The following is a 27,556-nucleotide window of genomic DNA, read 5'->3' as shown; positions in this document are numbered from 1 at the left end:
TATACCTCTGAGGATCTCCCAATGGCTGTGATAGTGGTTTTCATACTGTGTTTCTGAAGCGCTTGTTGTGTGATGCCCCGTGGGGGACACCTGGGGGTGGGGTGTGAGAAGGTGGACCACCTGTTGTTCTGCAGGATGTCCTTGGAATACAGTTATCTGGCAGTTATCAAGACAGAGCTACCTGCCTTGAGAGAAACAAAATAATTAGTGGCTGACAATCTTGCTAACATGCAATGAGGGATCTTTTCTTTCTTGGAAAGAAAAGTTGTCTCTGCCACTGCAGATGAAACCTCTGCTCCCACCCAGGGAAGGTGGACTAGAATTGAAGGGTGACTAGGTGAGCATGGGGTCAGGTCAAAGGCAGAAGGATGGACTCAGAGGATATTTTCTCAGACAACGGTTTGAGGACTGCAGGGGCCAATCTTCTGCAGATGTACAAGGCCCTCCTTGATCTCCCCGTGGCTATGGATCCATGCCCACATCCTGCTGCCCAAATGCTGGGCTTGGGGGGCTTTCCTGACTCCTGGGTCTCCATGCTGCCCTGTCCTCTAGTGTGCAGCTCTCCCTGCTTTGTGTGCATGACCAGAAGCCCCCCAAACCATACCCTGCCTCACTGATAAACTCTGAAAACAGAAACCATGTTTTATTTGTATTGACCCTTAGTAAATAAGCCCCTCCAATAAGCCATTCCTGGCCCTGGCATATGTTTGTTGAATTGAGAACTGGATTTTGAGGTACCAGCCATAAGCATTATCAGAACCTGGAGATGAAGCAGATCCTTACTGGCTCAGGGTGGTCTGAGAAGATTTTCTAAAAAAAAAAAAAAAAAAAAAAAAAAAAGTCAGCTTGTATTAGCCCTTGTGAAAGGTGGCATATTTATTTATTTTTTCTTTTTATGGCCACACCTGAGGTATATACAGGTTCCTAGGCTAGGGGTCAAATTGGAGCCTACGCCACAGCCACAGCAACAGCAACACCAGATCCGTGCCACATCTGTGACCTACACCACAGCTCATGGCAACACCAGATTTTTAACCCACTGAGCAAGGCCAGGGATCAAACCTGCATCCTCATGGACACTAGTCAGGTTCTTTTTTTCTTTTCTTTTTTTTTTTTTTTTTTTTGCTATTTCTTGGGCCGCTCCCGCGGCATATGGAGGTTCCCAGGCTAGGGGTCGAATCAGAGCTGTAGCCACTAGCCTACGCCAGAGCCACAGCAACGCGGGATCCGAGCCGCGTCTGCAACCTACACCACAGCTCACGGCAATGCCGGATCATTAACCCACTGAGCAAGGGCAGGGACCAAACCCGCAACCTCATGGTTCCTAGTCGGATTCGTTAACCACTGCGCCATGACGGGAACTCCGACACTAGTCAGGTTCTTAACTCTCCAAGCCACAATGGTTCCAAAGGTGGCATATTTAGATTCATGAAGGGGGAAAAGGAGGACATTCAGGCTTGTAAAGCATCACTAAGCAAAGGCTCAGAACAGGGTTTGTGAGTGTCCCACAGAGCAGTAAAGAGCTGTCAGAAAGAAGTGACAGGGTAGTGTTTAAAATATATCCATGCCTAGATCCATTGTAGACCAAGCGAATCAGAGTCTCTAGAATGGGCCTGGGTCTCTGCACTTTGTAGCTTCCTTGAGTCTAATATACAACAGTGCTGAGGACAGTCCTGGGACTGTCAAGTCCTATAGAAGGGGTGTGAGAAAGGATGGGTTTGAAAAAAAAAATGGAGGCCCCTTACAGAAGCTCTTCCACTTGGGGCCAGGAGTTTTGAACTTGAGCCGATGTATATGAGGGTTATTTTCACCCTTCGGTGCTTTTCATGTTTTCCAAAATAATTTCTATGGAAAGGTTATTCTGGATCAGATTCAAAATGAGGCGAGGGATGGAAGGGTTGGAAAACCGAAGAGCAGGATGCCACAGAGTTCGGGGAGGGAGGCCTCCCAGCTCTCAGGTAGGGGTGCAGAAAAGAGAAGATGAATCCAAAATGGGTCTAATAATAATACTGATGTCAAAGGAGTGTTGTGGGCATTAAACAAGAAAATGTACATGAAAATAACAAGCTCACAGTCTCTGCCACAGCCCTACTTCTTCTTCCTTGAAGGCAGGATCTACATTTTGTTTTTTGTTTTGTTTTGTTTTTCTCTCTAACCCCTCCCAAAGGAAATGTTCCGAAAATAATGGAATGAACAAATTCCAAACACTAGAAAGAGAAGTTGCCTAAGTGATGATGTGAGTACATTTTGAGGAAGTTGCAAATTTCAACTGACCTGGGTCTGAGCTTATTTTTCCTTTGAACTACTCAAGGCTCTGAGGAAGCTGTGAGTGTTTGGAGTGAGATGTCACTGGGAGAGTCTAATTTTTAACAAGGTTGGCTCTGTGTGATATACAAAGAAGGCAATGTGGATGCCTTTGCTATTGGTGGCTTTGTGTTTCAAGGTGAGGTTCTGTCTTATCAAGGGATATCAAGTGTTTGTCAGCCTCTAAGTTGGAAGATTGGATGGCAAGATTTTTAGTGTCTAAGCTAGTATACTAATATCTTGTCAATTTTGATTTATGAGTTGTTTTAGATCTTTGAACTTCTGAGCAACCTGATCCATGATTTGCTACTTGGGTTACTGCCTCCAAATATTTGTTGGGAAGGCTGTAAAGTGATAAGGTCCTAAGGAATATGGTCAGTAATTGGACAGTCCCCATGACAGGGCTACAGGTGACTTGCTTATAATATAATGTTCTAGAATTACTGTGAAAAATTGCATTACTATAAAAAATTACTTAGCCCTGAGACCTAAAATACTTATAGAATTAACCCTATGAACATCAGCTATGAACATTAACCCTATGAACATCAGCCGGCCTTTCTTTAATGCATCATTTTAAATTTACCTTAATTTATAATAGTGGTTTGGAACACTGCAGTGAAACTTCTTGGACTTCGTTCCAGAATTGGAAAGACAGTGCCTGATTATTTGAAATTCTTTGGTAGACATTGTGAAGGTATTGGATCAAGTTAGTATAAAGTGGGGAAGTGGACTATATTTTTAAAAAATTTTTTGCTTCATGTGTGGGAAAGTAAAAGGCAGTTCTTCAACAATGTCCTCATTAAGCTTGATTACATTCTCTGATTGTGTTTACTTATTTTCACAATGAAATAGACATGGATACTTGGTTTTGGTGACCAATGGACTATGGAGATGAGTGAGCAGACAATGTCAGGATAAGCTGCAAACAATTGAAGTTCAGTTTCAGTGATCTTTGTTATTCCTTGTATCAAGAGGCAAAATATATTATCTCATCCCTTGAATCTTTGTGGCTTGGTTTTTCACTCATAGAATGCAGTGGAAGTTGTAAAACTCCAGAGCCTAATTCTTGAGAGGAGATATTGTCTTCTTGGAATGCTGCCCTGAGTTTGCCACTGAGTTGAACCATCCCACCTGGGCCCTTTGGACATTCCAGCTGAGACCCAGCCTCAACTTGCAGACAGGAGTGAGTCTTGGGTCATCTGAGTCTTGGGTCATCTTGGGGCTTGTCTAGCCCCAGTCAAGCTCCAGATAACTGCAGCCGCATGCATAACCCCAAGTGTGATCAGAGGAAGAATCACCTAGTTGAGCTGAGCTCAGCCTAGACACTCATGGGCAAATAAAAATAATTAAAAAAAATTTTTTTGGAGTTCCCATTGTTTCTCTGTAGAAACAAACCTGACTAGTATCCATGAGGATGTCAGTTTGATCCCTGGCCTCGCTTAGTGGGTTAAAGATCTGGTGTTGCCATGGGCTGTGGTGTAGGTCACAGATGCAGCTTGGATCTGGCATTGCTGTGGCTGTGGCATAGGCCAGCAGCTGCAGCTGCAATTCAACCCCTAGCCTGGGAATTTTCATAAGCCACAGATGTAGCCCTAGAAAGAAAAAAAAATTTTTTTAAGCACTTGGCTATCATAATGGTAAAGAAGCAGAATAAATACTTTTATAACAAGATCATGTTTGGCAAGAGGTGCAAAATCTATGAGGCCAACAAGCTGGCAGAGAAGCAGAATGCTCATGATGAGACTATGAGGTCTGAGAAGGCTGAGAAGGTAAGGCTGTTGTGAGTGGCAGCAGCCTCTGGATGGGTGAGACCAGCTCTTGGAGGCTGGACTTGGCCCAGGCAGACTAGAGGGCCTAGACTTGATGACAGACCAGTGTCTCTTCTGTCTTCATCCTTCTCCCTCTCCTGGGCCTGGCCTCCTCTCACACTCTCTGGCCAGGTCCGTGGAAAGCCCCAGCCTCCCTTGGACAGAACTCCTTGCTGGTGGCTGGGCAGAGAAAAGGCCTCTGTGCCCAGCCTAACTTGACCCAGGAGCAAGTGCTGTTTTAAGCTATAACATTTTGGGATTGTTTGTTATGTAGCAATAGATAACTGATACAGAGGAGAAAACTGGAAAAGCAGGCAAGTACTATTGCTTTTAAATGGTAAATTTACTGAGAAAGAAAAATAAATCAGTCAGTGACCTGTTAGATCCCAGTTTAGAACAGAAGGGACTTCAAGGGTCACCCCTCTGATTCTCTTGAGTCCTGACACTACTTTCATGGATGCACCATTTATCATCCCTTGGTAAATGCTCTTGAGAGTGGCGGCCAGATTTTGTGCTTCCTGATGCCCCCCACCTCCACCCCCCAGAGAACTCAGAGTCCAGGTCTTACAAAAGTTCTCAGTGAATCTCGGCTGGGTTATATGGGAGGTGGTCACTGTCCTGGGGCCATGCGTTCCCAAGGGGTGTGACCCAGGGCCTGTCAGCTGCCTGGATTGTTTGTAGTTTCAGTTTGTCAGGCATCTTTTTTTTTCTTTTCTTTTTTTAAAATTATTATTATTATTATTTTTTATTATAGTTGGTTTACAGTGTGTTAGGCATCTTATATACTTTTGCAGAGTGTGCTTTGGTGATCCTGGATTTGAGATGCTAAGGAGAGCATGATTAGGCACATTTGTAGGTTGGTGTCCAGGAGGTCAGGGGAGGCAATCTTTATCACTAGAACTGTGTTGATGTTCTTCTTGTTATTTTTGATAATGGTGGTCTTAATAATGCTTTATTTTATTTTATTTTTTTTATTATTTTCCCACTGTACAGCAAGGGGGTCAGGTTATCCTTACATGTATACATTGCAGTTACAGTTTTTTCCCCCACCCTTTCTTCTGTTGCGACATGAGTATCTAGACATAGTTCTCAATGCTATTCAGCAGGATCTCCTTATAAATCTATTCTAGGTTGTGTCTGATAAGCCCAAGCTCCCGATCCCTCCCTCTCCCTCCCCCTCCCATCAGGCAACCACAAGTCTCTTCTCCAACTCCATGATTTTCTTTTCTGAGGAGATGTTCATTTGTGCTGGATATTAGATTCCAGTTATAAGTGATATCATATGGTATTTGTCTTTGTCTTTCTGGCTCATTTCACTCAGGATGAGATTCTCTAGTTCCATCCATGTTGCTGCAAATGGCATTATGTCATCCTTTTTTATGGCTGAGTAGTATTCCATTGTGTATATATACCACCTCTTCCGAATCCAATCCTCTGTCGATGGACATTTGGATTGTTTCCATGTCCTGGCTATTGTGAATAGTGCTGCAATGAACATGCGGGTGCATGTGTCTCTTTTAAGTAGAGCTTTGTCCGGATAGATGCCCAAGAGTGGGATTGCAGGGTCATATGGAAGTTCTATGTATAGATTTCTAAGGTATCTCCAGACTGTTCTCCATAGTGGCTGTACCAGTTTACATTCCCACCAGCAGTGCAGGAGGGTTCCCTTTTCTCCACAGCCCCTCCAGCACTTGTTATTTGTGGATTTATGAATGATGGCCATTCTGACTGGTGTGAGGTAGTATCTCATGGGAGTTTTGATTTGCATTTCTCTTATAATCAGCGATGTTGAGCATTTTTTCATGTGTTTGTTGGCCATCTGTATATCTTCCTTGGAGAAATGTATATTCAGGTCTTTTGCCCATTTTTCCATTGATTGATTGGCTTTTTTGCTGTTGAGTTGTATAAGTTGCTTGTATATTCTAGAGATTAAGCCCTTGTCAGTTGCATCATTTGAAACTATTTTCTCCCATTCTGTAAGTTGTCTTTTTGTTTTCTTTTTGGTTTCCTTTGCTGTGCAAAAGCTTTTCAGTTTGATGAGGTCCCATGGGTTTATTTTTGCTCTAATTTCTATTGCTTTGGGTTAATAATGCTTTAGTTCAAACAAATGGACCAAAGGATTCCTGTCGTTTGTATCCATAAGGGACATTGAACTGAAGCTCAGAAGTCTGATCAGTGCATAACCCAGAATCCTAGACTTTGTGAACTTTCTACTGGAGAGACCCAAACTGCTGGTGACCATATGCAGTTAAGGAAATTGTGACAGTCATCAGCCTGGGGGTGATTAAGAGTAGCAGTTCTTCTAATACTCTTGCAAAGCATTTTTAATTCTTCCAAGAACTTATATAGCGTTTGATCTTCTCTGAAGAGCTGGGGAAAAGAAGGGGTTACTATCTATATTTCCAGGGTAAGAAAACAAGGAAAAAAGTGTCAGTCCTTGGATGAATCCTCAGGCCTCCTGGTCATCAGTTCAGTTTTGTTTCTACAGAGCAGACCTTCTAAATGACCATTAGAAGGTGGCTTTGGATGCTGTGACTCTGTTACATGCCTGACCAATTGTGTTATACTGAATCTGGGATTTTGATTTTGTACCTTTGGTAGATGTGAGACACACTGTCCAGATGGCCTAGGAAGGGTCTGACCTTCAAGAAAGAACTTGCAGCCTTCAGCACTGAGCTTCTTCAGGGTCAGCCTCTGCTGCTAAGAGCTGCCTTGCTAAGGTTAAACCCTTCCCAGGACCATCTGTATGTGATGACCAAGCAAGATGGGTTATAAATGTCTGGTCATTTTGGCAGAAGACCTAAATAGACATTTCTCCAAAGAAGATATGCAGGTGCCCAACAGGAAAATGAAAAGATGCTCAGTACTGCTAAGTATTAAAGAAATGCAAATCAAGCCACAGTGAGGTATCACCTCACACTAGTCAGAATAGCCATCATCAAAAATCTACAAATAATAAGTGCTGGAGAGGGTGTGGAAAAATGGGAACTTTCCTGCACTGTTGGTTAGAATGTAAATTGGTATAGCCACTATGGAGAACAGTATGGAGTTTCCTTAAAAAGCTAAAAATAAAGCTACCATATAATCTAGCAATCCTACTCCTAGTCATAAATTTGGAAAAGATGAAAACTAATTTAAAAAGATATCTGCATACCAATGTTCATAGCAGCATTATTTACGATAGGCAAGACATGGAAACAACCCAAACGCTCATCAGCAGATGACTAACTCAAGAAAGACGTTATATATGGGGTTCTTGGCTATGTATGTATAATATATATAATGGAATGTTATTCAGCCATGAAAAAGAATGGAGTATTGCTATTTTGCAGCAACATGGATGGCCCTAGAAAATGTCATATCAAGCTCAAAAAATCAGAGAAAAACAGGTATCATATACTGTCACTTATAATCTGGAATCTAAAAAATACAAATAAGCATATAAAGCCAAACAAAAATAGACTTACAGACATAGAAAACAAACTTATGATTACCAAAGGGGAAAGGGAAGGGAGAGGGATAAATTAGGAGTATGGGATTAACAGATATATAATACTATATATAAAATAGATAAGAAACAAGATGTATAGCACAGGTAAGGGAACTTATATTCAATATCTTGTAATAACCTATAACTGAAAATAATCTGAAAAAATATGTAACTGAATCAATTTGTTATACACCTGACATTAGCACAATATTGTAAATCAACTAAAAAAAATGTCCAGCGTTTTGGACTGACATGAGATAGCTCTGATAAGCAATATTTGATATAGAACTTTTTGCCAGGCTGGCAGAGGCTTGGTCAGGCATACCTACCTTCTCCCTTTGTCCAAGCTTGCTTCTGCCCCTTCCTCCCACAGGTGTGGATCCCTAAGAAACATCCTGCCCTGTCACCTCATCTTAGCATCGGTTACCTGAGACCCAGCCTATGGCAGTGCCCTCTCTATTCACTCCTGTTTGACACACATCACTGTCAGGGCTTACAGAGATGTGAAGCTGCAGACAGACAGCCCACTGACCTATTTTGATTGGATCGTGCAAAAATGGGTCAACTACACATAAAAGCTGAATTTCTAACTTCCTTTAAAAAAAAGTGGATGAGGTGGCAACATTGGCCCTTTGTTCTTGCCAATATTGGTTGGGGAGGAACAGTGGCTGCCCCTTCAGAGAAAAAGAGTTCTCCAGCTTGTCACAGTCCCCAGAAATTCCTACTGACTTGTACCTGTCCACTTCCTTCATTGATGTTACCTGCCCGACATCTATGGACATCTGCATTTTCCCCTTGACAAAGATAAATGAATCGACAGGTGGATAGAGGAAATTCCCCACCTCAACATATCTTACTAATCTACATGGGCCTCTAAGATTGGACTCCCCTTGGTTCAAGGTTAGAAGAGCATTTTTCTTGGACCCTGGGGCTTAGTTAAATAGTCAGGACCCAGCCTAGCCTTATCCTCTACCAGTGGCCACCCCTAGCAGAAGGCATTTTCAGTGAGGTTCACATCAGGTATCTCTCATACCATTTATTAATCTTTAAAAGTGTATTATAATTTTTCCCCTATGAAAGACATGCCCATTATTAAAATCTTTGAGGGATGAACATTTTGTCAGAAACAAATCTGTCTTTCAAAGTACCTTTAGGTTAACTGTCAACCCCTCAAGCCAAAGGAACAGAATAGGCAGGAACTCCTCAGTCAGCTCCAGCCACACCCCCAGGCCCCACAACCTCCAATACTGCCTGTGGCCAGGTTTTCAGGGACAATGGAAAGTCCTTTGGTAGCCAAGTCTGATCCTCACCCCTCAAAAATAAAAACTGCTGCTGCTTCTTTGTGAGGGGACGGTGGTAATTATAAGAGACGATTATATAGCAAATTATATATAATATATAGAAAAGACAATTATATAACAAATTGCTTTGAAATAATTATTTAAATTGGGTATTGGCAGGAATTGGTTACTTGATTATAATGAGTTTCATTGATCGTAAAAGTGGCTTCGCTGAGCTGATAGAATAACTGCTGTGTGCTGATTGCTGCTTGAAATACTGGCCAGCTGGAAGATGCCAAAACTTAGAGTGTGAGTCCCATTCAGATGTGTAAGGGGATTGACTCCCTTGGTAGCTTCTGCTCGTGGTTGATAAGGGTCCCCTAGAATTGACCCTTGGCCCCAGTGTGGGGCAAGAGCTCTGGCACAGCTTCCTGTCAGGGCAGGCAGGGTTGGTGCCTGAGGAACCAGTCTGTTGCTGGGCTGGTTGGCCCGCAGTCTGCAAGTCAGAAGGTCCCCTTGACACTGGAGCCAGAGGGTGCCCTAGACTTCCTAGAATTTCCTTCCCTTTTTTCACCCACCTGCTCAGCCCACCTAGGGAAGGAAGTGTATGTCTCTTTGGTGGGCTGTGTGCTGTACTAAACTCTCCTTGGCTTTCTGGAAGTCCTGGCCCTTAGGGGTGGTAGAAATGCCAGAAGCTTGTTTGTTCATCCTGCGTGAGTTATTGTCACGGGGAGCGCTGGGGGCTGGAACAGACCGACAAGGCAGGACAGAGAGGAGAATTAAGAGGAGCCCAAATCCTTTGGCTTTTGAACTGGCTGCCCTCACATCCAGAGCACCTCACTAGTCCAGGAGGGGGCCTGCGCAGCCAAGGGCATTCTGGTTTTCCCAGGAAGGTCTCAGGGAAACCTTAACAAATAAGGGTTGAGAGTTCCCATTGTGGCTCAGCAGGTTAAGAATCTGACTAGTATCAATGAGGATGTTTGTTGAAACCCTGGCCTCGCTCAGTGGGTTAAGGATCCAGCATTGCTGCAAGCTGAGACATAGGTCACAATGTGACTTGGATCTGGTGTTGCCATGGCTGTGGTGTAGGCTGCAGCTCCAATTTGACCCCTAGCCTGGGAACTTCCATATGCCATGGGTGTGGCCCTAAAAAGCCAAAAATAAAGGTGGGGGGGTTACACTTTTGACCACTCTGGTCTAGTCCAAACATTAGCACATTTTTTTTTTCCCTGTAGAAGACCAGATGGTAAATATTTTAGGCTTTACAGATTTCACTGCTGCTGCTGCTTCCTCCATCTCCTCTTATTCTTTTTTTTTTTTTTGTCTTTTTTTTTTTGTTGTTGTTGTTGTTGTCGTTGTTGTTGTTGCTGCTATCTCTTGGGCCGCTTCTGCGGCATATGGAGGTTCCCAGGCTAGGGGTTGAATCGGAGCTGTAGCCACCGGCCTATGCCAGAGCCACAGCAACGCGGGATCCGAGCCGCGTCTGCAACCTACACCACAGCTCACGGTAACGCCGGATCGTTAACCCACTGAGCAAGGGCAGGGACCGAACCCGCAACCTCATGGTTCCTAGTCGGATTCGTTAACCACTGCGCCACGACGGGAACTCCCATCTCCTCTTATTCTTTCCTATCCCTCCCATGCCCCCTTCTCTTCCTCCTTCTCCCTTCTTTTTCTTCCTTGTTCAACATATAAAAACCAGTCTTAGCTCTTGGGCAGTAATAAAACAGACTTTAGGCTGGATATGGCTACAGGGCCATAGTTGCCCCCCACTCTCGCCCCCCATAATGTATTTGGTAATGACACACTGGATATTTTCTCTCTCCACACTGAAGCCACTGAGATGTGATAGCAGGCACCCAGCAGTGAGTCTGGGTATCTTTTGGGAAAAAAAAGGGACCCAGATCTGGATACCCCTTTTGGAAAAAGTGGACAAACACTGAGTGGACAAGTCACATGACTCCTCAGACCCTCTGACCCATTCCCCCAGCCCTTGGTGATCCTGTTCTCCTGCAATGCCCAGAGCTCCTGCAGGAACTTCCTGGCAGTTAGCATCTACAGCCTGGCATTTGGAAGGATGGGTTCCTGTATTTATGTGTGCCCAAGTTGTTCTCTCCTTCCCACACTCCCCACCTCCCCTGAGAGCCCCTTGCAAAGCAGTAGCAGGCTTTCAACTGCCTCATCCCCTGCAGGTACACAGCACATTTGTGTAGGAGTACACAGAACAAATCATGTGTGACTAAGTGCATGTCTCATGGTCCACACCGGGTTCCTGTCTTTTCCCTTCCCTGTTGCTAAACCCCATCAAGCAGAGAAATTGAAGATATTTTGAGCTTTATGGGATCCCTGACAATGTGTGAATACTTCAGTGTTTCCTAAAGCTACTCTCTTGGTCTGAATGTTACTCTAACCAAACTGTAGCCACCTTTGTCGTCTACTCACAAAGCATGGGATATGGCTTCCCCTTAGTTCAGAGGAAATCTAGAGCCCTCCTGAGCCAGGCTGTGGCTCTGGCTTGGGCGGAGTCTGAAGATCTGCTGCTTCTTGCGTTCCAGGATTGTTGGTCAAGAAGCCAAGATTGCAGTGGAATCAGAAGTCTTGACTGCTCCTTCCTGAGACCATGGTTGCCTGTTTGGACTCAGGCATATTGTGATTGGCTTTGCCCTGTGCTTGCAGAAGTATTTGTGTTTGAGTGTCAGACAATGGGTTTTCATTCAATTCAGGATATCTGGTTCCCTATCAAGGTAATTTAAGGATTACAACCTCTCAGAGATTACCTTTTTTAAGACAACAAGTTTGCCAGAATACTCTTGGGTGCTAGCAAAAGAAATGATGGACTCAACTGCCTTGAACAGCAAGGAATGTTATTATCTAACACAAGAAGTCCTGAGGTAGGGTGCTACAGAGTGGTTTAATTCAATAATTCTAGCTTGTTATTAAGGATCAAGTTCTCTCTATTCTTTTCTGCCATATTTAGTGTGTTGGCTTTGTCTTTGCATCAGCTTTTCTCATGAAAACAAGGTGGCTGTCAAAGCTCCAGCTGTCACATCTCCATGACAATATCCAAGGAGAAAAAAGGACTGCGTGCATCCCCTTTTGATCCATAAGGAAAATTCTTTCCAGAAGTTTTTTTTTTTTTTTACTAATTCATTCTCATCTTCCATTAGTCATAACTGTCCTGTCCCCATGTCTGAACTAATCCTTGACATGGGCCATGAACTACCATGATAGATTTAGATTAATTTTGTCTCAAACTCTGGGGCTGGAGCCAGACTCCCTGGGAGTGTCAGACCCTACTGAGGAGTGTAGCATGACATTAGGATTCTGTTAGGAAGAGAGGAGAAACACCCAATCAAAATACCTTGTACAATAAATATTCCCCAGAATCTTCCCTCCTGAGATGCTGAAGGATTCAGAGCCCTCTAAACTTCTAAAAGAGAGCTTTTAGAGAAGGCTGCTTGAAAAACAACTATGGGAATAACTTGAGATATCTTCTCTTGCTCTATTAGGCAAGACCTATGAGTCTGTCCAATCCTCCTGACCCTTGGCATCATGGTTTTGAAGACAGCCATGACATCCATTGTTATTGCACACCTACTATGTGCCAGGCATAGTGGGAAGGACTTTACACATATGGTTTCTGAAGTCCTTTTCAAACATCTTCATGTTTGTCCTTTTGCTGTTCCTTGTGTTTTTCTTCACTTTTACAATAGGTTTTTTTTTTTTCCTTTTAGATACATATACTGGCTCATTTAAATGAGTGCTTTCCAGTTGTGATTTCCTCCATCCTATTTCTTCTTATTTCTTTTTTTATTTAGAGGAGCACTTTCAGTATTTCTTTTAGAATGGGTTTAGTATCGCTATATTCTTTTAGTTTTGTTTTGTTGGAGAAATTCTTTATTTCTCCTTTTATTTTAAATGATATTCTTGATATTCTTGCTGGGTAGAGTACTCTAGGCTGCAAATTTTTCCCTTTTAGAGCTTTGAATATATCTTTCCACTCTCTTCTGGCCTGCAGTGTTTCTATAGAGAAATCAGCTGGTAGCCTTATGGAGCTTCCCTTAAAATTAACTCTTTGTCTTTCTCTTGCTGCCTTTCATTAATTAATTAATTAATTAATTTATTTTAGGGCCGCACCCATGGCATATGGAGTTTCCCAGGCTAGGGATCCAATCAGAGCTGTAGCCACCGGCCTAGCCATAGCCACAGCCACGTCAGATCTGAGCCGTGTCTGTGATCTACATCACGGCTCACGGTAATGTCAGGCCTTCAACCCACTGTGTGAGGCCAGGGATAAAACCCTCAACCTTATGGTTCCTAGTTTTATTCCTCTCTGAAGCACCATGGTAACTTTTTTTTTTTTTATCTTACTACCTTTAGAATCCCCTCTTTAACTTTTGCTGTTTTTATTATAATATGTCTTGGTGTAGGCCTCTTTGGGTTCAACTTGTCTGGGGCCCTCTGTGCTTCCTGTATCTTGATATCTGTTTCCTTTAGATTTGGAAAGTTTTCAGCCATAATTTCTTTAAATATATTTTCAATCCCCTTTTCTTTTTCTTCTCCTTCTGGAATCCCTATTATGCATAGATTAGCACACTTTATATTATCCCATAGATTTCTTAAATTATTTTCATGTTTTTTTTTTTTTCATTTTGTTTTCTGTCTGCTGTCCTGATTGGCTGATTTCCATGATTTTATCTTCCAAGTCACTAAGTCATTCCTCTGCATTGTCCATTGTGTTCTTCAGTGCTTTTAACTTAGCTTGCATTTCTGAAAATGAATTTTCTAATTTTTCTTGGCTCCTCCTTATATGTTCCAGTTCCTTTCTAAAGTAATCTGTGTTGTTGTTCATATCTGCTTTTAATTCCATCATATTCGCTCTTAATTCCTTCAGTATTTTCACTATCTCCTTTTTAAACTTGGTGTCTATTAGACTGCAGAGGTCTGTTTCATTGTTTGCTCCTTCAGGGGAATTCTCCTGTTCTTTAAACTGAAAATTGTTCCCGAGCTTCTTCATTTTGCTTATATTTTTCTTATTCTGTGAGTTTAGGGAAGACAACTGCTGTAGTCTTGGAGGGCTATTTATATGTGCAAGCACCCCTGGGTATTTTGTGAGAGCTTAGTTTTTGTTTTTAGGATGCTGTGCATGCTACCAGGGAGATGGGAGCAATGGGCAGGTCTAGTAGCTAGTGCCTGGTTGCTGGGCCTTTGACAGTGCCAAGGACCTGAAGGAAGGTAGCTCAGGCTGCTCCTAGTTGCAGGGCCCTGGAAAGTAATAGTGATTAGGCAGGTGTAGGTTGTGCCCAGAGTGTTTGGCAGCAGGGCGGGTGTGTTCCCAGGGGAGTGAGAGAAACAACTGGTGGTACTCAGTTGCAGTGTCCTCTTCTTTGCCAACCTCTGAGGTGACTGGGGCTATGAGTGGTGTCTATTCACAGACCCCTAGTGGTGGCATGCCATACCCACTTCTGGTGTCTGAGATGACTGCTGTGGTTTGCCCCTGCCAAATGTAGACCATGCATGAGGTGGCATGTCATGCTTAGCCCCTCCACCGCCCTTAGCCCACACAAGAGGTGCCTGGTCACCTGCAGCCTACACAAGAGGCACCCCATGGCCCATAACCCAGGCAAGTGATGCCTCACCACTCATAACTTGCACCAGAGGCACCCTCCCCTCTGAGAGTCTGCGCAGGTGCAGGGAAAGATATTCCTATGGTGGTTGCCCTTCTTCCTCTTGCCCTCCCCAACAATGGCGCCTTGCTTCTCCTGTGGGCCCAGACCTCCTCCCAGGTTCCCTCGGCTAAGGCACTTGGCTCCCTAGCCCATGGAGCACTGCTCCCCAGCCCCCTCAGGCTGTCTCCACACATCCAGTCCTAGTCCTCTCCCCAGAACTGACCTCTGGAGCCTGAGTCTCAATGCCCAGCCCCACCTGAGCATGTGGTGTCTGGGGGCAGTGATACCAATGGTCTGTGCGTCTCTCTCTCTGCTTTGCCCTCCTCAGCCTGGCCACTGCACTCTTCTCCATAACTTTGAGGTCCTTCTGTCTTGGCTAATCTCCCCATCGGTTAGGTGGCTTCCCAGTGTGTGGGTTCCTTTTCTCTTTCACAGTTCCCTCTCAGGAGTGCTAGTCCTGTCCTGATTCCTTTTCTCACTTTCTCTCTCTCTCTCTCTTTTTTTTCTTTTGTTCTACCTGGTTATGTGGATGGTTTCTTGCCCTTTTTGGAGGTTTAATGTCTTCTGCCAGTGTTCAGTAGATGTTCTGTGTAAATCGATCTACATGTAGATTTTTTTTTTTTATGTGTTTGTGGGAGAAGATGAGCACGGCATCGTACTCCTCTGCCATCTTGATCCTTCTCCCCCACATATAGTTTCTAATCATAGAGCCATATTGGGAGGGCTGCCTTATGACCCTCATTTTACAGATTGGGGAACCCAGAGAAGTTAAGGACCTTGCCTCTGACTGCACAGTTTGTATATGGCTAGCCCGGGAGTCAGCAAGAACTTTTTGAGTATCTGCTTTGATCCAGGCCTGTACTAGGGCTGAAGATGCAAAGAAAAGTCAAGCCTGGTTCCTGTCCTCTGGGAGCCCAGAGCCTGCCTCTTTCTGGAAGGTCATTCTGGATAATGTATAGCTCTTGTCCAGCCTGGAAAAAAACTTGGAGCTGATGAGGAAATTAGATACTATTGTGTGCCTTTTCCCTGAAGCCCTTCCACTGCAGGCACCTCTATGTGAACAGCATGCTCATCAGCCAACTCTCTCTGAAACTTTACTTTCCTCTGGTGTGCCAGCTGCTGTGGGAGGTGATGGAACATAAAAACAGCTCTCACAAAAACAGCTCTTCTCTGCCCCTCTGGGGGAATTTGCCCTACTCTTGGCTTGTTTAGTAACACAGCCCATGTTGCTGAGGGTTCCCTGGAAGGAGACATGACAGTGATGTGCTGGGCTCTGTGTCTCCTCACAGGCCTGCGTTGGGGCCCCGGGAAGTCCCTGCGCCTCGGTTTCCTCTCTCTGAACTGGGCGGGCTTTCTCGAGTCTGCCATCTCATAGAAAAATCCCCTTGGGTGGAGATGTGGGGGGATGTGGAAATGAATACAGGTGCCACTGAGAAGCAGGGTAGCCCAGCCCTACCAGCAGGACAGAGCTCATCCATCTGGAAAAGCTGCTGAGATGCTTGCTGCCTGGAGCCTTGGGACCCCATCGATCTTGGGAGATAATCAGGGCCCACAAAGCCTTGCCCGGCTCTATCGGTGCAAAGTGCTATTAGAAGCAAGATAAAAGCTCAGAGCTTTGATTTAATCTTGAAAATGCAGTGGGCATTCTTCTTGGTCAGGTGTCATGGGAGAAAGGAGAGTCTTGGAGAAGGAGGAGAAGGCAGAAGGAGCAGAGAGGAAAAAGCAGTTTTTATGACAAGAGACCATGAAAAAAAGGCAAAAAACAAAATCTGGGATCCCATTTGCTTTCTGACTTTTTTTTGTGGTGAAGAGGAACACCTTAAGGGCCTCATGGCAGGTGCGCAGGTGACTCCACACAACACCCTGTCTTCTTGTCTCCATGGCCTCAGGCAGGCAATCATCATGGCTGATTCATACAGTGGGAGCTTGTTCAGAGGAAGATTCTATGCTTAGTTCCCCTCCAGGAAGATGCTGGGCCTCTGGTACCCCTGGGGCCAGCCTTGCCTCCTCCCTCTTCTGTGGGGTTTGCTTGGCCGGTTGTAGGGGTCAGGGCTTCTTGGGGCACAGCAGCAGATGGAGAGGCTTCCCCTCTGGCCCTCAGAACTTTATTGAGCGTTTGCCCTCTTTTTACTGCCGGCCTTTGCCAAAGCCAGGTCTCAGGGCTGAAATCCAGCTGAGGAGATCTGATTTCTCAAAAGCCATTTTGATCTTTTCACTTCAAAGGGAATTCTTTTCACACCAGAGCCCTGGTCTGGTGGCCCTGGACCTGCCCCTTCGGGCAGTGGGTCTGGATGGTGCCTGCAGTCTCTCTCTTTACATCCTTGACTAGAGCCTGGGATCCTCACACTGGGGCCACCCAGGAAAGCCTGGGAGGTAGCAGGATTTTTTCCCCAGTGCCTCTGGTCTCTGGACTCCCCAGTGCCCTGACTTTACCTCTCTCTTGCCCCATTTATCTCCAGTTCTCAAAGTTGCCCTGCCCCCTGTCCTCACTCATCAAAACCTGCTCTGGGAATTTAGGAATATAGTCAATATTTCATACCAATTATAAATGGAGTATAATACATACAAATTTTGATCACCATGTTGCACACCTAGTAATATAATATTGCAAATCAGCAATACCTCAATAAAAAAACCAAAAACCTGTTCTGAGGGATGACCTAGGGGTCTCCTCCATTAAAGAGCCTTCCCTGCTAACTCCTACCTCCCCTACCCCCTTCAAGGTGAGGTTCCTATCCCACTTTGTGTTATTATCCCTTTCCTTCCATGACCCTGAAGATATGATGAGGTGCTTGAAGAAAGAGGCTGTTATTCCTGCACCTGTGATCCTAGCACTGAGCACAATGCCAAGCACATGGCAGTCTTTTAACCCATGTACAGGGAATTAATGAATTCCTTACTGTAACTTTTTCAAACTGTACTAGGGTTTGGCTGAGATGGCTCAAGGGCACTCCAGCTTGGGGGAAGGGGGCGCTGGTGGAGGGGGAGTAGGGAGGGGCATTCTCTTCTCCCACCATCTCCTACCTACTAGGAAATTTCCAAACACGGACCCTGCTCAGTCCACAGCAAGTTTAATTTAATCTGTTTTATATTTATATATACATATATTAAATTATATATATTTTGTATATCACATGTAACGTATATAACATACAATGTATATGTATATCATATTACATACATGTGTATGTAACACATTAAGTGAAAAGTATACTATGATACACAAACATTCACACACATAGATATTTTTGCTGAAAGGGTTCAGGTTTATTTATTTTTTTAAATTTAAATTTAATTTAATTTAATTTTTTTGCTTTTTAGGGCCACACCCATGGCATATGGAGGTTCCCAGGCTAGGGGCTGAATCAGAGCAGTAGCTGCCAGCCTATGCCACAGTCACAGCAACACAGGATCTGAGCCGCATCTGTGAGCTACACCACAGCTCACTGCAACACCGTTTCCTTAACCACTGAGCAAGGCCAGGGATTGTGTCTGCATCCCCATGGATGCCATCAGATTCATTAACCTATGAGCCAGGGTTTTATTTTTATATTTTTTTGGAGTACAGCTGACTTACAATGTTGTATGTTTCATGTATACAGCAATGTGAATCAGCTATTCATATACATATATCCATTCTTTTTCACATATAGGTTATTACAGACTATTTATTAGATTTCTCTGTGCTGTACAGTAGGCCCTTGTTGGTTATTTTATTTTATTTTTAAATTTAAAATTAAAAAAATTTTTTTTGTCCTTTTAGGGCTGCACCCACAACATATGGAGATTCCCAGGCTAGGGGTCGAGTTGGAGCTGTAGCTGCTGCCCTAAACCACAGCCACAGCAACGTGGGATCTGAGCTGCATCTGTGACCTATACCACAGCTCACAGCAGTGCCAGATTCTTAACCCACTGAGTGAGGCTAGGGATTGAACCTGCGACCTCATGGATACTAGTCAAGTTTGTTAAACACTGAGCCACGACAGGAACTCTGGTTATTATTTTATATGCAGTAGAATATATATGTTATTCCCATCCTCCTAATTTATCCCTCTCTGCAGTTTTCCCCTTTAGTAACTATAAATTTGATTTCAAAATCTATGAGTTTGTTTCTGTTTTATAAATAATTTTTTGTATTATTTTTATTAAATTCTGTATATAAGTGATGTCATATGCTATTTGTCTTTTTCTGTCTTCCTTACTTCACTTAGTATGATAATCTCTAGGTCCGTGTTGCTGCAAATGGCATTATTTCATTCTTTTTTTAGGGCTGAGTATATATACACACAGGCACACACATATGTATATATGTATATCTGGCACATCTTTATCCATCCTTCTGTTGATGGACATTTAAGTTGTCTCCATGTCTTGGCTATTGTAAATGGTGCTGCAATGCAAAGGGGTACATGTATCTTTGTATCTTTCCAAACGATTGTTTTCTCTAGATTTATGCCCAGAAGTGGGATCATTGGAACATATGGCAGTTGTATTTTTAGTTTTTTAAGAAACATCCATACTGTTCTCCATAGTGGTCGCACCAGTTTACATTCCCACCAACAGTGTAAGAAGATTCCTTTTTCTGCACACCTTCTCAAGCTTTTATTGTTTGGTAGACTTTTTGATGATGGCCATTCTGGTGTGAGGGGACACTTGATTGTAGTTTTTATTTGCACTTCTTTAATAATTCCTGATGTTGGTCATCTTTTCATGTGCTTTTCGGCCATCTGTCTTTGGAAAGATGGCTGTTTAGATCTTCTGCTCATTTTTGAATTTTTTTTTGATATAAAAATGTATGAAATTTGTGTATATTTTGGAGATTAATCTCTTTGTTTGCAAAGATTTTCTCCCATTCTGTGAGTTGTCATTTTTTTTTTTTAGTGGTTTCCTTTGCCATGCAAAAACTTTTAAGTTTAATTAGGTCCCATTTGTTTATTTTTGTTTTTATTTTCATAGGAGGTGGGTCAAAAAAGATATTGCTGCAATTTATGTTTTCCTCCAGGAGTTTTATAGTATCTAGCCTTATGTTTAGGTCTTTGATCCATTTTGAGTTTATTTTTGTGTACCATTAGAGAATGTTCTAATTTGATTCTTTTGCATATAACTGTCCAGTTTTCCCAGCACCACTCATTGAAGATACTGTCCTTCCTCCATTGTATAGTCTTACCTCCTTTGTCATATATTAATTGATCATAGGTGTATGGGTGTATCTCTGGGCTTTCTATCCTGTTCCACTGATCTATGTTTCTGTTTTGGTGCCAGCACCATACTGTTTTGACAACTGTAGTTTTGTAGTATAGCCAAAGTTGGGGAGCCTGATTCCTCCAGCTCTGTTTTTCTTTATCAAGATTATTTTGGCTATTCAGGGTCTTTTGTGATTCCATACAAGTTGAAAATTTTCTTGTTCTAGCTCTGTGAAGAATGCCATTGGTAATTTGATACAGGTTGCATTGAATTTGTATATTGTCTTGGGTAGAATAATCATTTTGACAAGGTTGATTTTTTTTTTTTTTACTCCAAGAGCATGGTATATATTTCCATATGTTTCTGTCATCTTTCATCAGCATCTTATGGTTTTCAGAGTACAGGTCTTTTGTCTCTTTAGGTAGGTTTATACCTAGGTATTTTATTCTTTTTGATGAGATGGTAAAAGGGATAGTTTTCTTAATTTTTCTTTCTGATCTTTCATTGTTAGTGTATAGGCAAGCAAGAGATTTATGTGTATTAATTTTGTATCCTTCAACTTTACCAAATTTATTGATGAATGCTAGTTTTCTGATAGCCTATTTAGGATTTTCTATGTAGTATGTCATTTGCAAACAGTCACAGTTTTAATTCTTCTTTTCCAATTTGGATTCCTTTTACTTCTTTTTCTTCTCTCATTGCCATGGCTAGAACTCCCAAAACTATATTGAATAACAGTGGTGAAAGCGGACATTCTTGTCTTGATCTTAGCGGAGATGCTTTCAGTTTTTCACCATTGAGAATGATGTTAGCTGTGTGTTTGTCATATATGGTCTTTATTATGTTGAGGTAGATTCCGTCTATGCCCACATTTTAGAGAGTTTTTATCAAAAATGCGTGTTGAGGAGTTCCTCTTTTGGCTCAGTGGTAATGAACCTGACTAGTATCCATGAGGATGCAGGTTCAATCCCTGGTCCTGCTCAGTGCATTAAAGGATCTGGTGTTTCCATGGGCTGTAGTGTAGCTTGCAGACACAGCTTGGATCCCATGTTGCTGTGGCTGTGGTATAGGCTGGCAGCTGTAGCTCTGATTCAACCCCTAACCTGGGAAATTCCATATGCTGTAGGTGCAGCCCTAAAAAAATAAAATAAAATAAAACAAAAATGAGTGTTGAATTTTGCCAAAAGCTTTTTTTACATCTATTGAGAGGATCATACAGGTTTTATTTTTCAGTTTTTTAGTGTGGTGTATCACACTGGTTGATTTGTGGATATTGAAGAATCCTTGCATCCCTAGGATAAATCCCACTTGGTCATGGTATATGGGTTCAGTATAAAAAGAGGTTTGAACACTAAGACGTTGAACTCTTAATCTGTTGTCTTTTCTCTCCTAGGGGCATTTACTTTTGAATTCATTACTAATTACCACTTGGAGAATGGAAAGCTTTGTTCCAGTTGAAAGCGTTTTAGGATTTTACTGAGCTGATGGAGGCATTACATTTTGGATAGTGACTTCTTTCTAGTCTACCTTCTGCCCCCGTCCCCCCATCAGCAATCCTGGCTGGTGTTAGGGAATGAGGAAGGAATTGGACTATTGGAAACTACAACTCTGTTAATGTCAATTATCTCAGAGGGATTTTATTATCACTGTTGTTTTCTTTAGCCCTGGGCCAGCTGAGAGGCCACTGTTGACCAGGTTGTCCTAGGAGGGACGGAGTCCTCACATATGAAGGCCAAGTGCTAGCTTTTCTTGCTGGCCTGCTAGTTGGCAGCTGGTTGTATCAGCTCTTGGTGCCTTTTCCTCTGAGCCATCTCTTTTTACCCTCTGTACCCTAGAGTAACCAACCCAGAATAATCACTCCAGCCTTCCTACTTTAAGGGGCCTGCCCTTTCTAGTGCAGGAGCCTGAGTTCTAGCCCTTCATTCCCTATCAGAACCCTCTGACCTCTGTCTCATGCTGGTATAGTGGCCTGAGTACAGAATTGGTCTTGAGTCTTGGGTTAGTCACCAGTCTTGGGACCTCAAGTTATCATAGAGTCTCACTTTCCCAGTGGGAATATTCATTCCAGCCTTCCTACCATGAGGTGAAGCTCATATAAAACTATAGGTGTATCTTTCTCAGTTTTTCCTTCAATTAGAATCTCCTGGGGAGCTTTTATTACCCTAATTCTTAGGTCATACCCCAAACCAATAAATCGGACTTTCTAGGGCTAACAGGCATTACTGTTTTTCAAACCTCTTCAGGTAACTCTAAGATGCAACTAAGGTTAAGAACCACTATTTAAGGTCAAAGTATTATGGACATTCAAAATACAAGTGGTTTCTGAACTTCCATCTGAAAGAACATTCTTTCCATTTGAAAGCAGAAAATGTCTGCTAACTAATCTGAAATAGTTCTCAATACAAATTTGATCTGGTATCTCTTTAAGAATTTCCTGGAAATTGTGTATCCATTTATTTCCCCAGGAAGGGACATACCTACAAAATTTGCACATAATTCCATCGTATGTCATCTCCATAGTGACATTATCTGCTACCCTATCCAAAAGTGCACCATTACACCTGTCTACACCCACACACACATCCTGTCCTCTCCCCTACCCCTTACTTTATGTGTTCTCCATAGCCTTTATTACTGTCTTCCTGAACATCCTCAAGTCCCTCACTAGGGCAGAGTTTCTCAAAGTGTGGTTCAGAACCACCTTGACTTAGTCAAAATGCATTACTGGGTTACTTTGCTGCACAGTAGAAATTGACAGAACATTGTAAATCAACTATAATATAAAAAATAAAAATCTTAAAAAAAAGACGCACTGGATGGGACCCAGGAATCTGCATTTTCAGACCCTCCCTGTTGTTCTCTCCCAGACCATCTATTTGCTCCTTTAGACCCTGCCCTGCAGATGGGAATCTTATCTCTCTTAGCAAATCAGTGGTCTTGGGTAGAATCTCTAATATTCCAGAGAAATCCTAGGTATTTTCCAGATTGCCTGACGCATGTGTGGGAATGTGGTTGTCTCAGTTCTGTAATCTAAGGGGCTTGGAGTAAGGTCCTCCATCTAATGGGAAGGTTATCCCCTTCCTTCAACATTCATAGCACTTGAAATTCCACCACTGTCCAGTCATTCATTTTGAGCTCTTCAGCATCTACCACTAGTATGATGAGTAATAAAAGCCAAGAACAGTGGGCATATTGGATCCCAGCTTCCTGCTCCAACTTTTCCCTTGGCTTCCTGTTGCCTACAGGGGGAAGCATATCCCTATTTTTTTGTTACCAAGAGGCTCTTCAAGATCTGGCTCCCCTCTCCAGCCTTCATTCGTGCCCACTGCCCTCACTCCACACTCTAGCAGGACTTAACAGCAAGTAGCTCCTGGAACAGCACATCCCATTTTCTTTCCTGAGTGTCCTCTGGGAGTGCTCTTACACCTCTTTCCACAGTCACTCCTCCCCCCCAAAATCTCAGATGACTCAGAGTGCAAGCCAAGTTCTCATGTGACCTCCCGGGCCCCACAGGCTCTGTCTGTCACCCTCCTTACCTCTCTGCCCTTGTCTTTGGCTGCTCTCTTCTGTCACTTTGCCAGGGCAGCTGTAACAAAGCACTACAAACTGGGTGGCTTAAAACAACAGAAACTTATTTTTTCGTGGTTCTTAGAGCTAGAAGTCCAAAATCAAGGTGTCGGCAGGGCCATGAAGGGGAAGGATCCTTTCTTGCCTCTTTCTAGCTTCTGGTGGTTGTGGCTATTTTTAGCATGTGTTGCCTTGCAGCTGCAGCTCTTTAATCTCTGCCTCTGTCAACACATGGCCCTCTCCCTGTGTGACTCTGTGTTGTCACATGGCCCTCTAATAAGGACAGCAGTCATCTTGGATCAGGCCCCACCCTGTTCCAGTGTGGCTCATCTTAACTAATTACATCAGGAATGACCCTATTACCAAATAAGGTCACATTCTAGGGTATTGGGGGTGAGGACTTCAGAATATTTTCTTTGAGGGGACATAATGCAACCCATAACACCCTCTCCTGCTTCTTCATTCTGCTTCAGTCACACTGGCCTAGAGATGTTAGATTTAGCGAATGAAAATACAGGACTCCCAGCTAGATTTGAATTTCAGATAAACAGCAAATACATTTTTAGTGTCAATATGTTCCAAATGTTACATGAAACAAAATATTTTTAAGCATAACTATGTCCCATTTGGTATTGGGAATGTACTTAGGCTAAAAGATGTATGTATTGTTTATCTGAAATTCAAATTTAACTGGGCATTTCATTTTCAACCTGTATACAACTATGAACACAACTAGCATGCTTCCATCTCAGGGAGCATGCTTTGTCTTGGCTGTTCCCTCTGCTTTGAACTTTTCCTATTCTCTGGGATGCACAATTTCTATCTGCCTTCAGCAAGGCCTTTTTGGGTACCCCTCCCTCAAAAGCACATCTCCTACCTTCCTTTCTTGCTTTCACCGCCCACTCCCCCCCAGCCCTTATCATAATCTAAGAGGCTTTATATCACCTGCTGCTGGTGTTTATTATCTATCACCCCCAGTAGAATTTAAGCTTGATGCTGTTGTTTGCTACTGTCTTCCAGGGCCTAAAGCAGTGCCTGGCACATAGTTCAGTGTACATTTATTAAATGGATAAAGAAAGAAATCCTTTCACTTTCAGGCACTGTAGAGTGGGTGTCTATGGGTTTTGCTTACCTAGGATCTGCTTCCACTTCTGGTATAAATGTCCTCCCTTCACTCTCAGTTTAAGTAGTTTGGGAAAGTCCTGCCCTTAACCCCCAGGTTCAGATCCAAATCAATTTGTTATTTCCATCCACTTGGCCACCGTCTTTGCTTCTGGGATGGGTATAGAACCCAAGTTAGTCTCACCAGAGTCAGGCTCAGAGTTTCTGCTGGAACTGCTAAGACAGAGCGCTCTCTTTCCACTGGGTATTTCTGTCAGTCTAGAGCTGCTGATAGTCATCTCACAACCAACAGGAAGAGCAGGGGGTCAGCTCCTGGCCAAAACCTGTCTGAGCTTTCAGGCCTGACCATAGGCAATTACAAAGGCTTTAGGTCAACTCTAGCTGCTAAAATAGAATACCACAGACTGGGTGGATTGAACAACATACACTTGTTCTCATAGCTCTGCAGGCTGAGAAGTCCAAGATCAAGGTGCTGGCAGATTCTGATCTTGGGCAGGATTGCTTCCTGGCCTGTAGACAGCTGCTGTCTCCCTGTGTGCTCACCTGACCTCCTTGTGTATTTGCATATATGTGCAGAGAGAGGCAGAGCCCTGGAGCCTCGTCCTCTTCTTATAAGGACACTAATCCCATTGTGGGGCCCCACCCTCATGTCCTGGTCTAACTTTCATTAATTCCCAAATATTATCACGTTGGGAGTCAGGGCTTCAGTATAGGAATTTGGTTGGGGGGACACAAACATTTAGTCCATGACACTTTACCTGGCAGACCTCACTGGGGAAAGCTGCCCTCCCCACACCCGGCAATGCATGGTAGACTCTGAAGGAAATTGCAGGCAAGGACTGGGCCCCATGGCCAAATTGTTCTTAGGCATGTCTGCATTCCTGGCCCAGGTATCTGCGTTGGAGGCTTTTTACCTGGGGTATGTGGAGGACTTGGCTGAGATCTAATTATGGGAAGTGGTGGGAACTTGCAGATACTTTCTCCACTCTGACTCAGTACTCAGGATATTTCTCCTCCTGGGTCTCCCCACTCCCCTCACCGCAGATCCATAGAAAGACAGGAGCCTATTGCTAGCTCCCTTAGCAATAAGACAATTCTTCCCACCTGTGCTGATACATCTGTTTCCCACCCTCCACCCATGCTTTTCCATGGAGAAAATGGAATGATGGGGGGCCAGGGCTTTAGCCCCTTCCCTCTACCATAGCCATAAGTAAATAAAGGCTTAATTGTTACTTTCAACTTGCCATGCTGTCTTGATCAGTTACTTTGACACCTGGTGGATCAGCTCAAGCCCTTGATAAATAATCTGCTTGAAATGGAGTCAAAATAGAGGAAAGAGAGCTGAGGGACTGAGAGGGGGCCACTGGGTCGCTGTAACATCATTTGAGCTCCCCTAAATCTAGCTGTGCAGGAAGCCAGTGTGACATTTGTTGGACCTTTTAGTTATTGAGCATAAGCCAATTTGATGTGTTTTTGCATCACTGAGTCCCGAGTCAAGTCCATCCTCTTAGTGACAACCCAGTGGGCCTCAGGAACTCCTACTGCCCCTGGGTTCCTATTCTTCCTTGGACTTGATTTCATCACGGTCCATGTCACCCTCTACTATTCTGTGTCACTTCCTCAGGGGATGTCTGTGCTTAGAAATCAGGGGATTTGACTTCTCTCTTTCTCTTTCTGTCTGTTTTTATTGAAGTATAGTTGATTTACAATGTATATATACACACTTTAAAAAAATACTCTTTCATTACGGTTTATCATAGGACATTGAATATAGTTCTCTGTGTTATATGGTAGGATCTTGTTGCTTATCCCACCCCCCTCTCTTTTTAATCTCCATACCTCATGCATGCCCTTGCACAGAATCAGACAAAAAAAAATCTCTGTAGAATAAAGACTTAATGAAACTGTAGTGGGCTGTTTATAATTACTCGATAATTATAAACAGGATGAAAACTACTCTTAATGTTTAAAAACTATATTAAAAACATTTTTTTTCATCCTCTTAAAAAGCTTGTATTCAGGGATAAAATCTGTATTAGTCATCTTTTGCTGCATAATAAAACACCTCATCTTAGAAAGACAGGCATTTATTTCTCAGAGTTTCTCAGATTTGGAATCAGGTGCCACTTAGCTGGACTCCTCTGGCTCTGGATCTCACAAGGCTTTGATCACAGTGTAGCTGAAGCTTCAGTCACCTCAAGGTTCGTTGGGAAAGGATCCAGCTGCAAGCTCACTCATGGGGCTGTTTGCAGTCCTCATGTCCCCATTAGCTGCTGGCTGGGGAAGTCAATTCCTTGTCACATGGGCCTCTACATAGAGGTGCTCACAGTATGGCAGTTGGCTCCCTGTAGAGCAAATAGAGAGCAAGAGAGCAATCCAAGATTGCACGGTCTTTATATCCTAACCTTGGAAGTGACATCACAACACTTTCTCCATGTTCTATTTGTTGGAAACTAAGATCCACCCTACACTCAAGGGGGTTATTACACGAGGGTTTGAGTATCAGGAGGCGGGAATAATTTGGAGTTATCTTAGAGGTTGCCTTCCAGGGTTCCCCTCTGACCTCCAGTAATTCACATCCTTCGTACATGCAAAATACACTGCTTCACTGCTTCCCTACCAAGGTCCATAAAGCTTCACCTCATTACATCAGTTCAAAGTCTAGAACTGCATCTATATCAAGTTCAGGTGTGGATGAGGCTTCTCAAATGTAATGCCTTAAATATAGATCCCATGGAACTACATAGATAAATTGTTCGGCCCTCATGTACCTAATATACAGTTGTTGGTTGGGAAGATATTTCTGCTTACCAAGGTGGAAAATTGGAGGCACGAAATCTCATTGGTCCATAGAAATTCTGAAAGCCAGCCAAGAAAATGTTGGAAGTTCCTTGATGAGATTCTCAAAGCTGGGGTTATTTCTCCCTCATTTGTGGCTCTACTCTCTGGGCAATTGATACTGCCCTCTGGATCATCTTTTCTTTTTTATGGAATGTAGTACATTTTTGCAGCTGAGCAGCTCTCTTAGCCTGCTTCCTGCCAGTAGAATCTGGGAGTTGAAAACCATCTTATTCTCTTCCAATGGGGAGCTCTGCAGTCCAAGTTGGAAATGTTTCCACAAATATAGGT

At 43.2% G+C, this 27,556-nt stretch overlaps 1 protein-coding gene and 1 long non-coding RNA gene across 2 annotated transcripts in view; one reads left to right on the top strand and one right to left on the bottom strand.

Annotated features, from left to right (window-relative positions):
• THSD7B (thrombospondin type 1 domain containing 7B) overlaps window positions 1-27,556 on the top strand; it is a 1,521,641-nt gene that overhangs the window by 62,348 nt on the left and 1,431,737 nt on the right.
• Window positions 632-26,871, bottom strand: LOC110257066. Its single transcript, XR_002339240.1, has 2 exons — window positions 23,275-26,871; window positions 632-810 (listed from the first exon to the last, which is right to left on the bottom strand). It is a non-coding gene; the product is annotated as an uncharacterized LOC110257066 (long non-coding RNA).

Source organism: Sus scrofa, chromosome 15 (genome assembly GCF_000003025.6).
Source record: "Sus scrofa isolate TJ Tabasco breed Duroc chromosome 15, Sscrofa11.1, whole genome shotgun sequence".
Taxonomy (NCBI): Eukaryota; Metazoa; Chordata; class Mammalia; order Artiodactyla; family Suidae; genus Sus; species Sus scrofa.
This window is presented reverse-complemented; position numbering and strand designations above follow the sequence as displayed.